The sequence below is a fragment of the Phoenix dactylifera genome, chromosome 1, assembly GCF_009389715.1.
Source record: "Phoenix dactylifera cultivar Barhee BC4 chromosome 1, palm_55x_up_171113_PBpolish2nd_filt_p, whole genome shotgun sequence".
Taxonomy (NCBI): domain Eukaryota; kingdom Viridiplantae; phylum Streptophyta; class Magnoliopsida; order Arecales; family Arecaceae; genus Phoenix; species Phoenix dactylifera.
In genome coordinates this window covers 32,166,957-32,181,816 of record NC_052392.1, presented here as the reverse complement: position 1 = coordinate 32,181,816, position 14,860 = coordinate 32,166,957, and the positions used below count along the sequence as shown (strand labels likewise).

At 37.2% G+C, this 14,860-nt stretch overlaps 4 non-coding genes across 4 annotated transcripts; all 4 read left to right on the top strand.

Annotated features, from left to right (window-relative positions):
- The first annotated feature begins 9,355 nt into the window (after positions 1-9,355).
- On the top strand, positions 9,356-9,429 carry LOC113462691. The gene has a single exon (XR_003385635.1). It is a non-coding gene; the product is annotated as a small nucleolar RNA R160 (small nucleolar RNA).
- A 952-nt stretch (positions 9,430-10,381) lies between these two features.
- Positions 10,382-10,455, top strand: LOC113462695. Its single transcript, XR_003385639.1, has one exon. It is a non-coding gene; the product is annotated as a small nucleolar RNA R160 (small nucleolar RNA).
- A 1,950-nt stretch (positions 10,456-12,405) lies between these two features.
- On the top strand, positions 12,406-12,480 carry LOC113462696. The gene has a single exon (XR_003385640.1). It is a non-coding gene; the product is annotated as a small nucleolar RNA R160 (small nucleolar RNA).
- A 378-nt stretch (positions 12,481-12,858) lies between these two features.
- LOC113462697 lies at positions 12,859-12,932 on the top strand. Its single transcript, XR_003385641.1, has one exon. It is a non-coding gene; the product is annotated as a small nucleolar RNA R160 (small nucleolar RNA).
- The last annotated feature ends 1,928 nt before the right edge of the window (positions 12,933-14,860 follow it).

Sequence of the window (14,860 nt, the reverse complement as noted above, 5' to 3'; positions counted from 1 at the left end):
CAAATAGTTGGCTATTCTCCGTGCAATACATAATATTTTTTTTCTCCATTTTTTTCTTTTCTTTTGCTACCGACATACTACCAACATTAATAATATTGGAGATAAGACCCAATGGCGGCACACTAATAAGTAGGGATGCAAATGGGTCGGGTCGGGTCGAATGTGACCTCGACCCAATTCGGTTTTTTTATTCGGGTCATAATTTTGGACCCAAACCTAACCAGATAGAAAATCGGATCGGATCTATCACTATAATTTTTGACCCAACGAGTCATTCGGGTCGGGTCGGGTCCAGGTATAGCCCGGACCCAATCCAAACAATATGGGTCTAATTCAGGTCCGAGTCAGGTCCGAGTTGGGTCCAATTCGGGTCCATTCATCTGTGGCTTCAGAACTTGTGTTTGCACTCTTGCGGGTTGTAGCCTATGAGCTTTAATAATTTTACAGATTTGGGTCAAATCGGGGCAGGTCGTAGGATTGAAAATCTAAAATTACCCAAATTTTAAATGGGTCGGGTCGGAATTCAGTAAACCCATACCCGACCCAGAAAATAGAACATGTGCAATTTAGGATCCGACTCGGCCTCAGGGGTCCTCCAAAATAGGTCGGGTTGGGTCTAAGCAAGTTGGATCGGATCACAGGTCAACTCGACCCATCTGTAGCCATACTAATAAGCTCATCCTCGGATGGCTCAACCTAAGCGGTTTGAAACATAGATTGTTAAGACACATCTGAATTCTATCAAATTTTCGTGCATGAACATAACAACCAAAACGCTAGCTACTCCCCCTCCTCTTTATTATTAGTTGGCATCGGGACTTGAACTTGCCTAGACCAAGCTTTGGATTAGACAAGTATCTATCACACCTTGCTTTTTTAAATTATACACTTACTTTAAGCCTTGAGTTCTAAACTAATGACCATAAGTGAGGACACATGATTTATATTGATTAGGTGGGTTTCGCAAGAACATTTTCTATTCACATCTATTATTTATTTCATTTTAGAATTGATCTCTTCTTGTTCTTTCCTCTCTAACAATTTTCCTCCCCTCAATGCAATTCTCTATAAATGTGTATAAAAGCATCTCCATTCCAAGAAAAATGAGAGTTTCCAAAGTAGAGGATAATGAGGCACAGCCAACTTAAAAAGAGAAAAAGAGTGATAGATTCCTTGGCAACCCTTTTGTAGATTAGATAATGTAAGGCTTTGTCTTTAACCAATAAGCACCCTCCACCTTTTCCATTGGGCTTGTTTTAAGGCACAGGTTTCTTCTGTACATGGGGGACCTACATGTAAGTAGGATTGGAAGACTATGCATAAGCTGCCTTGAATTGTTCCCAAAGATGCAAATTAAACAAATAAGCAAGTGTGCATGAGATTAGTTGGCAAGGCACTCCTTTTGGGAAAGCTAAAAATAAACAACCAAATCCATCTAAAGCAAACAAGGCTGGGAATGAGGATTCGGGATCTCTCAAGCCTAGTTTCACTTTAACTTTCCAACAAGGACCTCAGTATAAGCATGGAACACCTCTCCCTATATAGAGATGTATAACTGAATTTTAACTTGGGTCTAGCCAAGGTTGACCGGATGATGGAGATCCAGTATCGATGATCCAAGCTGTTGTACATAATCCACTATCTAGAAATTGCTTATGCAGCAAAAATCATATGCTCTGAGACTCTAACCCATGCCTTGAGTAGTAAAAACACAAATATTGTTTTATGTTATTTGAATTATTCATTTTTTGACCTCTCAATGTATAGGCTAGGGATCTTGAAGTCACATTTTTTCGGTCTGTAATGAATGCTCTAGAGGAAGTAGATCACATCTAATAGCTTCGGTCATTAGTATTAGACCTCCATTATCGAGTCAGGATAAAACAGATTTAAGTTAAAATTTATATATGCACGTATGTATGTGTGTGCTCCAAAATTTGGTTGATGGATTTGAAGCAAGAACCGATCAGTCCTAATTGAACGGTGAAGGTCTGACATTGATAATCCGAGTAATCATAAATGATCTATTAGTTTTAAACTACTTATGCATCCAAAAACATATGATTTCGAGATCCTTGGCTTATATATCGAGTGGTAAAAGATATGCATTACTCATATTATTTGAACTATTCATTTTAACTCTCCGATGTATTAGGAGTCTCCAAATCATATAATTTTTGATATGTTAAGCAGATCAGAAGTAGTTGATCACATCCATGGATCAAATCATCAGTGTCGAACTTCCGTCATCTAATCATTATTGACTATCATCTAACTATTTATCTTTTTGGTTATTTTTCTATCTATCTATCTATCTATATACATACATCTATGTATGTATATATGTATGTATCTATATATTATATATCTCATATATGTGTGTGTGTGTGTGTGTGCACATGCCATGGTTGCATAAGCTTAATATCATATAATTAAGACTCATTTCTATGGACTCACTAGGATTGGATATATATAATTTATGTGAGGGAACACATAGATGATCATGTTGATGCAAGAGGAAGCAAAGATGACCGAGATTTCATTTGATAAATGCATTTCCACTTTATAGAAGGTTATGTATAGAGAATCTTGCGTACAAATATTGAGCAACACTATGGAATGAATAGATTCGTCGACCACAAATGAAGTTCTAGTAGTTCCAAATATTATTGTGGCAATTTCAGAGCTTGGAACTCCATTTAAGGGAAAAGTGAGGACAAAATAAAAATGAAAGTGGTACCGTTAAGAGTTCTTCTTTGGGCACTAATGCATAATCCTCTTCTAACATCAGTTTTACTAACAAAATTTGTTGATAACTAGTTGAGAGAATTTTGTTTTTAATTATTATCATGTCTAGACTAGCTAAGTCAGTCATGAATGGGCCGACATCACTCTTAAAACTCACCCATAGAGTATGTACTTTTCTAATCTTAGTCATACATACAATGTATCCTAATGGTCTTAGTTTAAGATTAGCATTTAATAATTGTATGTAAGCTAAGTCCAAGCTCCAACTGTACAATGCATAACTTTAAGGTTTAAAATACCAATTCCTTCAACAGTTGGAGATTTATCACAAACATCTAGTTTAATGACGACCGACCCAATAATGATTGGCATCAAGCTAAGAAATGGTACTAGGTTCTGCGGTCTATGATAGCAACTAAGTACATTAGTAAGATACATCCTACTATGGAGAGGAAAAATATAGAGGGCTCCATAATTCCACTACAGCAAGACAGGACAAAGCTGACTTATGCCTGCCGATGCTAGGTAGAGGCGTTGGTAATTTTAGCTCCGACGCCAATATTTGCCGGCGCTTCAAAATAGCATCAGCAAGCATGAAAGAGCAGACGATGCTTGAAAGTGTCGTCGGAAGCCTTCACTAAGACGATGTTTTCAGGCGTTGTCATAGGTGGCAAGCCGGGCCTAGGACGACGCTTTTAGTGTTGTCTGTGTCAGCTGGTCTAAGAGATAATTATCTTTGGTTGGCCCACCTATGGGATTATCTTAGGTTGTAAGTTGTAACTCTTTCTTCATAATAAGCAGTCCTATGTGCAACATAATTAACTTGAAAGCCTAGGAGATGTCTTAATTGGGAGATGGGGGATGTCAGCTTGCTTTCCAAAAGATGTGGTTATGCAGCTCCTAAACATCACCACACAAAATGATGATAGGGGATTCAATGATTGCTCCCATGCATTCATACCATCTTTTTTGACACCTAAGACCAAATTCTTAGAACCCACCCTTTATCATAAAGGTTGCTCCTTTCACTAGAATCTGCGGACGTGAAGACCACTTCTTTTGAATTTTGCCTACCTCTTTTCCTTAATCTAAAGAAACCCAGTACATTGGATTGGAAAGGTTCTTTTGGGAGTGAAAAGGACTTCCTAAATCTATGACCATGGCTCTGCCCCACCATTTATGTCACAGTCCCATCGTGGTAGCTTACAAATAGTAGGGAAATACTGAATTTGAATCTAGGTATTCATAGATTCACTGTAATCCAACAAATAGAAGATAATGAAGTTTCTTTGAAGCATGGATTACGACAAAGACCGGACTTATGATGAGCTGGTAATGCAGCTGATTTGAACTTCCAGAAACCCACACTGATACTAACACCTAGCGAGGCAATTTATGCAACATTTTTATACTAAAAACCACATCGAACTTTATTATTAATTTGAGGCAAATGGATACCATAGACGTCTCATTCGCCAATGCTAGGTGCTATCATCTTAGGAGTTCTAACTTAGGGAAATCCTTCTCTAAACTTTTGCATGAAGGGATAGGTCCTCTCTCTTCAAGACAAGAAAGAGCCAATCTTTGGTTGACCCACATGCACATGTACCATGCTTGGATTCAAAGATCCATGAAGCGCATGAGATGGTTGTAGGAAGATGCTGAGTTACTTGCTAAATTTCCTTGTTTTTGCTAAAGCTATAGATCCATGAATGCTTTCGAGCAGTATCCAACAAACCAAACACTTTGTTTGCATGTCGATGAGAGTGGTCCTATGGCATCTTTGTTTTCTCAGAGGACGTTATGGCAGTGTAGTTAAAAGCCACTTAGGCATGGTGTTGCTAGGACTAGTGACCACACAGCGCCCACGTCTCATGTTCTTGAGCCTTACATTATCTCCGAGCTGTGAACCTCCCGGATTTCTCCATTCAAGAGTGATTGATGCTATTTGGGCTGCTAGTTTTTCCTGGCGTGTTGTATAATGTGCATGGAAGCATGCAAGCGATCATCACTGAAGTAGTCCATAGTTTTCAAGGTTGAAGTTTGCACATCACATCTCTGCTATAAAACTTCATTTGCAAAATTCCAATCTCTGAAACATAAAAAAAAGAAAAGAAAAGGTGAGTACTCCGTCATTGTTATCAATAGGTTGAATTCATCGCTGGTCCAATGGTGTTGTCATTCGGTTGGCAGCGATGGCGATAACTCGTAGTCTTTGCTCAGCTCGGTTCCGATTTCAGTAGAAGTAACTGTCAAGATATGGAAGCCTGTCTTCAGATCAGCCAAGGAGTCGAAAGTACTGTGAGTAGTAGCAAGCTGGACTGCAACATAGTGATAGAGGTATAAGGTACACTGTCCTTGTCATAGGATGCCACTTCCACCATGATCTTCGGCTGGAACCTAACTTGCTTGCTCATGAAGGAAGAGCTGCTCTGCCATTCTGGTCTTGTTCTTATGGGAGGTCAAGCTTGCGTTGTGGTGTTTGCAAGTGACAGATCAAAGCTATCACATATGGTTAGACAGATATGCGAAGATCTTCGAGGATAGAGAATTCTATTTGAGATCAGTAGCGGACAGAGCCTTGGCACAGGCATACGAGCTGGTGAGTGCTGCAGTTGTGAGTTCACCTAGAGGCGACAGGGACATCTGGGGTTCCTCTTTGACTCCTACAATGTCTAGGTATGCGATGATACCGATGGTATCCTGGGAGCTCCCACCTCTTGGTTTCCTCAAGGTGAATTTTGATGGTAGCATCTTAGAGAGCGGTAGCAGATATGGTGTGGGATTTGTGATCAGAGACCATAACTCCAGATTGATTGCGGCTGGAGGTCGGCGTATCTTAGATGAGTCTGTCCCAGTGGCGGAGTTGCGAGCGGCATGGGAAGGCCTCGTTCAGCCAAAATGCACCTGGGCGCTCAGTGGGTCCTACTTGAGGGAGACTCGACTACAATGGTCAACTGGATTCGGAGCGGGCGTGTCAGGCCAGATCTGCACCCTCTTGTCTATGATATCTGCTATCTTGTGGGAGAGTTGGACTTCTTCCGAGTCACGCATGTCTTTCGTGAAGCGAATAGTGCGACGGATTGGGTCGCCTCATTCGCAGCACACCACTCTGGAGCCGTCCTATGGAGGGATTTGGAGTGAGCGCCGGTGGCACTAGAGTGAGTTTTGCTTTTTGATTATTCTGAGCGTTCTCACGATTTGTAGTGAGACGCCGGTACGCCAAAAAAAAAGAAGCAGCTATAATTTTCCTCCGACTTCTGCAGGGAATTGAATTGAATTCCTAGGAATGGAATTTTTGTTGGCACGAATAAGCATTTGATACCATCGAGATGAATGAACGTTCTAATATACATGCATCTGCTTCACAACTTAATCGAATTTTTATAACTAAAGCGCTGAAGTTGTTTCCTGTAATGAGAGCATTGAGTGGATATTAGGTCTCCTTGAAAGGTTTGGAAAACTGAAGAGATCGTCTGTAGAGATTGCTGAGGAAATCAGGGTTGTATTAATAGTCCTTACTTCTGAAGGGTGCATCTTGAGTAACGGTGATAAGGATTTCATAAGAAAACCAAAAAAATCAGCAATGTATTATTATGAGTGAAGGAATGCTGATCCTTTGAATCATTTCTTTTAGGTGGCTGTCCAATCTGGATTAGAAGCAGGTTGGCCAACCAAGAGGTGATGAAGACTACGCCTAAAGAGAGGAAACCAACCTAACCCATTTTTATTCGGAGCTAAATCACAAAAAAATCCATTATGCGATCAGGATTGGCTAGAGCCCAATTAGATCTCAAGCCAGGTTAGTCAGACTATCCAAATTTAATGAACTTTGGAGGATAAGCCATGTACATGGTCATCCCATGGGCAAACCATGTTTCAATCAACAGACAACAGCTCAATTAAAAAGATTAGTAGCGGGGGTAACAACTCTTCAAGTTCATATTCAGAAGCTCTTTGCAGCACTAGTACAAAGTAGAGACATTGTAGTCTCATTGGCATGTTGAGAGGATTTTTGAGTGATGCATAATTTCTTTATTTACAAGCTATATTGACACTCACTAGCAAAGTTCACTGGTACGGTACGATACAGAAATTTTTTTGGCATACTGAGTGTCGGTATGCTATTCGTACTAATATGATATGGTATACTTCGTACCGTCCGACTCGGGCTGGTAGAGCTTAGCTTGCTCACCAAATATGTGAATAAGCAAAGTAAAATCAAGCTTTAGTTTCTTAGGCTTGGCTTGGTTGCATGTGTGGGGTATTCTATCTCAGTGCAATAACATCAATCAAGGCCTATGTGGGCCAAAAAGCCCATTTATGGGTCTTAGCATTAAGAGATGCCCCACTCATCCAAGTAGATCGATTGAAGCCCTAACCCTTACCTTGTCCATTCCGTATTAGTGAATATTAAAAAAATTAGAGCTTCAGCCTAGATACGACAGAATGGTTAAGACCAGCCGGTGGGATTAGAGCCCCTCCCAATCGATTTATTAAAAAAAGAAAATTAGGATTCTCAAGAGGGCTAGTTGTCCCATCAAAACCCATCATCTTTTTGGAGAGAGGACCCAAACTTTTCGAAAAAAACAAAAAAAAAATAAATAACCTCCTAAAAATTTAAATTTGTGCCAATATATTTTTAAAATTTATATTTATTTTTTATCTTTATAAAACACTGTTTTTGCACAAATACCCATAATATAACATTCTTCTAACATCATTAATAAAAATCATATTTATTTTAATTAAAAATAAAATAAAATTTTGAAATTAATTTTTTTTCATCACAATCATTTTATAAATATATTTTTTTACATATTTATTTATTCAAAATATTTTGGCCATTCTAATTTAAAATTGTTAATTTTTTAACGATATTAGATGGCTTAAATATACATGCAAAAACATGAATAAAAAAAAAAGAGCAAAACAAATGTTTTACCAAGATATACATGTAAATATCAATTTTGAGAGGTATTCATGCAAAATTCGATATTTCGGAGCATTCAAGAAAAAAAAAAAAAAAAAAGCTAAAAAAAAGAGAACACTACTAACTCCCACGTGTGTCATGCCAAAGACGGCCATCATAATACTCACGTGCCCGAATTTAGCAGTAACCAAACGAAGCCAAAACCCTAAACCCTAAGCTTAAAGAGAGCAGAGCATGGGCAGCGAGAAGGCGCCGCCCTGAAGGCCGGTTGGTGAAGCGAATGGAGGCGGCTCAGGGTAACACGGCGGGCCGTCTTTTGGTCACCGATTCCATTGGCTTCGAATCCTCCATGTCGGATCCATCGGTATCAGTAATCCATCTATCCTTCCGTTGAGCCCTAAATCCCCCTCTGTATCTGCCTCTTTTCTCTCACGCCAATCCCTTTCCAACTCCTCAATATTTGTATTCCTCAAGGTTTATACTTTATATATTTTGCCTGGAATGATAGTTCGGACTGCATCAAATAACCTTCTTTTCTCCGCTTTGTGTCTCCGGTCATGCAAGCCTATGCTTTTTCTGTAATTTGTTCTTCATGATATTAGAGAATGTTTCCTATATTTACAAAGATTTAAGAATCATACTCCTGGTTGCAGGGTTGTCCAATATAAACTTAGACTTACTTTCTTCTTGCACCATTAGCCCCTTGCTACTATGAGGTTGGTTGCAGGGAAACAGTGAGAAAAGGTTTCAAGGTGCTATATTGACATACTGGCAGGAGAATCTAACTACATGGAATGATACGAGTACTTTATTCCATGTGATCTCTTCTGTCAAAAATGGACTAACTTATTAATGTATTTCTTTGCTTTAGTTGATACTTGAATTGTACAGATGCAGAAACCAGTATACGTAGGGTTTGCCACAACCATGTTAAATGTTGACTTGAGATTTAGGGAGTCAAATCGTGGAATCAATGAAACGAAGTAGTTTATTTTAGTCAACAGTTGTTTGATCATTTCATTTTGCAAGCAGAATATAGTACAGTAGAACTTAAAAGGATGTCAGAGTAATGGATCATAGTAGTTGTCAATTGACTAATAATCTGTGATGTTTAACCCCTAGGTTTTTGTATAAGATACTTAAAAATGGTTGCAGCTTCGTTGATAAATAAAAATGGGCTTAGTCCTTGTTTGGTTGATGAATATAAACTTTAGAAGTTCTTTTCCAATCCTTTTAGTATGCTTTTTTTGTTCTAATTCTTCTTGGCTTTGAAAGATATTTGAGAGCATTTGTGCAATGCATATCACTCTTGCTTATTAATTTACAACCTCCATCGAAAAAATGTCCCCTGGGTTATCTGGGACATTTATATTTGTAACTTTACCCTTCTTATTCTAGTGCAATATCTCTTCTTTCAAGTTCATTTTTAAGCATAAAACATCTTCATTAACTACTTTTTCAATTCGTATTATGCTGGCATTGTTACTTTCGTAAGAAACACAACCACTGCTTGCATGTATCACATGCCATGTTGTAAACTATCTTCATCTAGGTGGATTTTTGAATTGAGGAAAGTAAAGGTTGTGTTTAGTATTTGTATAATGCTATTTGTAAGTTAATGTTGCCTTTGGACTTAAGCCATATTTATCTGAACATACTAAACATCAATGACAAAGCAAAATGATGAGATATTTTGATCTGAAATTAGTGTGGATAACCCACATGGTCTTCAAAGTTCTCTGATTGCTTTGTTGTTATGTGCCCTTTCCCCTTCTTTCATGCTGTGATACTCCATGACTTATTCCACATATTTACTGGATCATTGCTGCCTGATCTTAGGTTATGGTGCACACCATAAAAAAATTGTTAGATAGTTTGTGCATTTGCTCATGTTTCTACCTCTATTTTTGCAAATAAGAGCTAGTAAGTCAAAACCTACTCATTTCCATAAGAATCATGATTTTAATAGTTATATTGTGCATGCCCTTTCTTCCCTTAAGAATCATGCTTTTAATAGTTAATATTTTGCATCTCCCTCTTTCTGTTATGAGGAGTCATAGAAGATTAATACAATTCTTACCCTAATTAGAGGATTCTTGCATTATGAAAATTATTAAATTACTCATCCATTTGTTCCTCATATTTCAACTTCCATTTATGAAAATGCCTAGGTTGGCTATAGGTTATAACTTTACTCACCTCCAAACTTGACCTTACTAGATTTAACACTTATTAACTTTCACTCTTCCTTCCATCATCCTTTAAGCCTGAACCTTCAAGCATTGCCAGGATTTCCAGCATTATCAGTTTTCTATTTAAATTCTCCTTGATTTCATACTAATTCGAAATTCTTATTTTATATGGAATACCCTTGGGTTATCTGGGACATTTATATTTCTAACTTTACCTTTCTTATTTTATTGCAACATCATCGTTCAACTTTATTTTTAAGCATAAAACCTCTTTAGCAACTCATTTTTGAATTCATATTATGGGGGCATCACTACTTCCGTAAGAAACACCACCACTCGCATGCATGCATCACATATCATTTTGTAATCTAATTCCATCTTCATCTAGTTGGCTTTTCGAATTGAGGAAGGTAAAGGTAGCATTAATGTGTTTGTATAATACTTCTAGTAAGTTAATGTAGCCTTTGGACTTAAGCCTTTATCTGAACATACTGAACATCAAAGGCAAAGCAAAGTGATGAGATATTTCGATCTGAAACTAATGTGGATAACACACATGGTCTTCAAAGTTCTCTGATTGCTTTATTGTTATCTACCTCTTCTCCCTCTTTCATGAGGTGGCAGTGACCCTCCATGACTTATTAGACATATTTAATGGACCATTGCTGGCTGATATTATGATATCTTGTACTATGAAAAATTGTTAAATACTTTGTGCATTTGCTCATGTTACTACCTCTATCTTTGCAATCAAAGCATACTCATTTCCATAAGAATCATGCTTTGGATCATTGATATTGTGCATCCCTTTGCTTCCCTTATGAAGAACTGTAGAAGATTTAATGTACTTCTTCGCCTAATTAGAGGATTCTTGCATTATGAAAATTATTAAATTACTCATCCGTATGCTCCTTATGTTTCAAATTCCATTGATGCAAATGCCTATGCTGGTTATAAGTTATAACTTTATTCACCTCCAAACTTGATCTTACTAGATTTAGCTATCATTAACCTCACGATTTTCATTCTTCCTTCCATCATCTTTTAAGCCTGAACCCTTCAACCATTGCCAAGATTTCCAACATTATCAATTGTTTATTTGAATTCTCCTTTATTTCTAACTAATTAGAAATTTTTGTTTTGTATGGAAGAGTTATTTCTATTCAAAATAATCAAAAGTGTGGTGGCACTAATGATGGAACGTTCCTTAATCTTTACATCTATATGTGATCAATTAGCCTATCGGGTTACAATGGCTGTACTAGTTACCAAACATTGCAAATAGATGAGCATTTTTTTAACATGTAAATAACATGACATTGTCTTCAAAGTTCTTGGACTGTATTGCTATAATCGTGAATTCACAACCTACTGGAATGAGACAGCACCATCAGTACCATGTCATTTTGATGTAAAATTGGCACTGGTATTGGTGTTAGGACATCGAAACCATCTGTATCGATATGTACCAGCTGTACCAGTGTGTACCTATGACATTATACCTGGTTGTACCGGTTGGTGTTGATTTTCTTTTTTCATTCTTTTTGATGCTGTTAGTTTTGTTAGATATCATTGGTACTGGTAATGCAGCAATACCACACCATTTTGATGAAAATATTATATGGGGGATGGCATCCCTATTTGTATCCATGACTTTAATGCTACCAACACTTTCTCATGAACTTACAACCTCTATCTCTTAATCCTATATTGTTCATCAGAATATCCTTGTAGTTCTTCATAACATTTCTCTCTTTGTTGCTAAAATCGTACGACTCATGATCAAAATGGCCCTCAATATGGAAAAATAATATGGATCATATCTTTGGATCAAGATTAGCTAGGGTGATAGTATCTAGATCCGTAATTTGAATTATAAAGTCCCTTGAATCATAAGATTCGAAATGATTTTGCTATTTAGATATTACTAAATCATGTGTCATTCCATTTTCTGTAATTTATTTGTTTATATGGTTTTTGAATTACTTATTGTGAATAAATCTCGAGAAAAATTATACACTTGTTATCTGGATTTATGAAGTTAAAAATACAAGAAAAAGTTTAGTATTTTTTTGTAGACATTTGTAAAAACCTATCCTTATTTTTTCTTTTATTTAAACATTCTAATTAATATGATAATTGAATTAGTCATACACAATATTTGCCTCATTAGGCATGCTAGATGTAGGCTTATGTTTGTGGAAACAAGATTTCTTGTATGTATGACTTTATTCTTCATTCAGGTACTTATTTTCGGGGCTCGTATGTTATTTTTTACATTTCTTATAAGTTTTAAAAGTTTCTCAAAGAATCAGACAAAATCTTTTCGAACCTTGATCCAATCTGATTCAACCTGCTCTATGATTTATGACTTGAGCCCGGGCTTAACAACACTGGTTCTTTTCTAACTTTACCATTGCCAATGTATGAATATATACTTCAATCTTAACATGCTTTCATAGTTAATACAGGGATCTCATCTAAACAGATTTGGTTACTGCCTTACCCTGCATGTATTCATTCCAAAAGCAAAGCAAAATGATGAGCTGTTTTGATCTGAAATAAATGTGGATAACATGTAAAGGTCTTCAAAGTTCTCTGATTGCTTTGCTGCAATGCATTACTGATGACATCTGCAATGGCTTCATATGATTCCCCTTCGTATCCTTGTCCTTGCAGCATTTGTCTTTTTAAGCATAAACACTCTATTTACTACTTTATTTAATTAACATGACTTTGTTAGATTTTTGTTTGCTTTCCATGAAAAGCTCTCCCTGATGTTTTATTTGAATGCAGAGATCACATACAACCTCGATAGCTTATTCCAAGTTTCATCTAGCCTATTCAAATTATATATAAAACGAGCAAAAAAAAAGGACATGACAACTAGCATTAGCAGTCATGGTTTTAATAATTACTGTAGTCTTCACATATAGATGATCTTATTAGGTTTTATTTTATCTTTCATATTACTAGTGATGGCAAAGCAAAATGATCAGTTTTTTGATCTGAAAGTTATGTGAATATTACATTATGGTTTGTAAAGTTCTCTAATTGCTATGGAAGTGTCTATGGCCTGTCATATGTATCAAATAAGCAACTTACTGAATGATTTCTGTACTTGCTCCACAAGTTACATCATTAATGTAACCAACTTACTACTTACAAAATAGCCATCTCTAACTTTCCAGATATGCACTTATTAACATCTATATGTTCACATTTCCTACAACTAGTTAAGTTGTATGTTCGAATACATGTATAGAAGGAGAACTAGAACCTAATTAATGATGCGGATATTTGTATAGCCCTAGGGATTATCATATGAATCCATTAGATCTGTTCTAGATTTATCTTGTTGCTTCTTAATTTGTTTCCTGCACCATGTAAAATTTTCACCTGCTATCCTTCAGCTGCCTCTTGAGTCTTACTCTTTCTGTCCATTCTTATATTTAACTTGTTATCTTTCTTTCCTTGTTTGCCAATGTCGCAACCTTTGTTTCTCTTTGACAAACCTTTTGCTTACAGCTATACACCCTTGAGGCTAATTTATTCTCTAACTTGATATATATTTTAAACATTCAGAGGAGTTCCTGCATTGATCCGCGTAAATGTTTTATCTGTGATCATGTGTATTGAGAATACAATGAGGTGTTTCTTACTTTCAGACTCATTGCAGGGTTTTGCTGTTGGTCTAATTTTAGGATATTTTAGCTTTATACGGAGGGTTGGCATGATTTGATGGTTGTTTAGGCTTGTAGAGAGGGAGGACAAGACTTGTTGCTTATTTAGGTTCATAGTGGGGAGTGCATGATTTGTGGGTTATTTAGGTGTATAAAGCTTTTGTGGGAGATGGTGTAGAAAGATTTAGGCCCCATTTGGGGGAGCTTTTGGAAGGCCAAAAAGCACTTTCTGGCCCTCCAAAAGTACTTTTGGATGAAAAAGGATGTTTGGTAAAAACTTCGGAAAGCTGTTTTAGCTTTTCTAGAAATCTGAAAACAGCTTTATGAGAGAAGCTCCATTTTGAAGCTTTCCGAAAATGCTGTTTTCAGTTTTGTCGGGAAGCTGTTTTTTGACCAAAATATCCCTATTTAAAAGTTTCTTTTTCCTCCCAAAACCCTCCATCCCACCGCCTCTTCCTCTCTCACCCTTCCCTCTCTCTCTCCCTCTCTATCTCCTTCTCAACGCCGCCGGCCTTTTTTTTTTTTTGGCGAACCCATGGCTGCCCACGATGGCAGTCACCATGCTGGCCACCACCCATGGCCGGCGACCCCTCCGCAGGTTGTTGCGACGCCATCCATGGCAGGCGGCCGGCCTGTAGGCCTCCGCCAGCCGCGGGACCACAACGTCCCAGCTGCGAGACTGGGGAGGTGAGCCGCAGCGAAGCCCCCATGGCGGCCGGCCGTAGGGTGCTCTTTTGGGCGGCAGCGTCCTTCCGTGGAGACTGCCGCTGGCCAGCTGCAGCCGCTGCCGGCCATGGCCCGACCCCCTCCCGCGGCCGCTACGGCCCGACCCCCTTTCGGCGCCGTCGGCCTCGCGAGAGGAGAAGAAAGGAGAAGGGAAGAGAGGAAGGAAGGAGAAGAAGGGAAGAAAAAAGAAAAGAAAAAGAAAAGACAAAAAAAGAAGAAAAAGAAGAAAAGGAAGAAAAAGAAAAAAAAAGAGAAGAAAAGAAAAAGAAAAGAAAAGAAAAGAAAAGAAAAAATAAATAAATAAATGCATAAATAAGGAGAAGAAGAGAAGAAAAAAGAAAAGAAAAAGAAAAGAAAAAAAAGAAGAAAATGAAAGAAAAAGAAGAAAAGAAAAAAAAAGAAAAGAAATTAAATAAATAAATAAATAAATGCATAAATAAATATGTATATAAATGAATGAATAAATAAATAAATAAATAAGATAATAAATAAATGCATAAATAAATATGTATATAAATGAATGAATAAATAAATAAATAAGATAATAAATACATATATTTCAATGAAATGAAATAATA